The sequence below is a fragment of the Anarhichas minor genome, unplaced genomic scaffold, assembly GCF_050575085.1.
Source record: "Anarhichas minor isolate MPS153535 unplaced genomic scaffold, ASM5057508v1 ptg000040l, whole genome shotgun sequence".
Taxonomy (NCBI): Eukaryota; Metazoa; Chordata; class Actinopteri; order Perciformes; family Anarhichadidae; genus Anarhichas; species Anarhichas minor.
Genome location: NW_027466486.1, coordinates 6,499,380 through 6,501,548, shown reverse-complemented (window position 1 = coordinate 6,501,548; position 2,169 = coordinate 6,499,380).

The following is a 2,169-nucleotide window of genomic DNA, read 5'->3' as shown; positions in this document are numbered from 1 at the left end:
GTATAGAAAAGCAAGCTCAGTTTTGCCTGCTGCTATCACACATGCAACAGAAGATGCACACACCCACACACAAATCCAATTGCGTGCCAACTACCTCTGCAATCTAGAAAAGTAATTATGTGAGGAACAGGACAAGAAGTCACAACAATTCTCCAGCTGGTAGGGCAGCACCAGAATACACCACTCTCTGCTATTGTTCTATTTATACAACTCACCAAATAATGCCGCGTTGGTGTCAAAAGAAACAAGTTATTTAGCGACATAGCAGCTATAGAGGAAAGGGTATTTAACAATGCTATTTCCAATGATGTTTACATACACGGTACTTTATATACATATGGCAAGATCTATTAAAGACGTCAAGGGGAAGATAAATGAAAAGCTGTGAAAGGAGGACACAATAGAGAGCGTATCAGAGTGCAAGAAATTTGTGTGGGTGCACGTCTCTGCAAGGTGTCTTTTTGCGTGGGCGATGCCTTTTGCATTAGGCGGCAGTACAGGACGGAGTTAGAGGTAGTGGTTGGGACGTGTGTGTGTGTATGTGGGGGGGGGGGGGGGGGGGGGGGGGTAAGAGTGCACAGTTCTTCTGATAAACAACCAACACCTCTTTCTCCATTTCAGCCGACTATTCCACAGTTCCAAGCGTTCTTCTCGCAAACCTATTCTCACATAGTTAGGCGAGAAAGGAAAACGCATGCTTGTAAGGGTATATGAGGTATCAAATGCATACACACAGTGGTGTTGGTGTGCCTGTGAGCTGCCTCCTCTCTTCAGGGTGACCGAGTATAGGCCAGTGAGAGGCATAGCAGCGAGCTGGAGCGGTATGCTCTTTGTGGCCAGCTGTGGGGCCATTAAAGGCCCATCTGCAGACAATAGGCTCTGTCTGAAGGGCACACACAGCCTGGTTCCTGTCCTGCCCTGCCTCACTGTGTTTGTGTATGGATGCGTATATGAGAGTACCATGCATTTCCATGCCCCATTTTAATCTATTACAAAGGAATACACAGAAAACATACACTTACTAGCCCATCTACTTAGTAGCTACTGCCAAATGTAAGTCTAATGGGTCTGCATTAAACATTGTAAAATGTCCACAGCAACTACATATAACAGACTCATAACCTTATAATTCTCTGCAATGTGTCAAAAACAAACAGAATCGTGCTGTGGTTCACTGAGGCTGGCGTCTCTTGCTGAAGTCAAGACATAAACATATTTCACCGTGCGAGTCAAGCTTTCATACCATCCTCTTTTCAAAGCAGAGGAAATGAAGATCACTTTATTAAAAGGTTATCTCCTGTCACACACTCGCCAAAACACAACAGCATGCAAAAATATAGGCGGGCGCTGGAAAACAGCTAGCTGGCCCAACCACATACCACTCAGAGCGGTTCGATCAAGTAAGCCACAGCTTCACATGCCCTGACACATACACGCACGCACACACACACACACACACACGAGGCTGCTGCATGCAGACACATGCAAAAAATATCCGTCCCAATACTAAAATAGGCCTCGAGAGGTTGCACCTGCACCTGTGCCCTGGTCCACACCTACACACAGGTGTCAGGATGTGACACATACACACAGACAGAGAAAGAAAGATAGCAGAGAGGGAGGGGGAAAAACAAGAGCTGGGTGAATCACACGGCTGCGGTCGACCAAAAAGCTTTTTCTAGATACCATCTCCGTATTTTGGAGTCTAATGATGAGTGTGATTTTCATTTTTAAATAGACGTTCAGGCGTTTGATAATTAAAAAAAAAAAGTACAGCACACAATACGGTAATTCCTCAGTTCTCTCTGATATGTAATTATATAATGTATGACAGGACTTCTATACATAATTATGGGTTTGCGGGGAGTGGAGTGAGGGTTTAAGCAAAGTGTGTATCATATTGAATACTTGAGTGCCTCAAGTGTCTCATTCTGCAATCTAGAATGAGTGGAGTCTCGAATGGATGCAACTGTGTGTCACACTGAGTCATACCCATTTGTCCCTCAGTGGTATGGTCCATTCTCAAATCGGTCAGAAAAGGGGCGAGAAATAATCTAAACAGTGGCTTATCTTTAAAATATATATAAAGCTGCATTGGGCAGAAACATGCATGTTGGAACACACCGTCACACACAAGCACATGCACGGTACATAAAGAAAAGGTTGAGA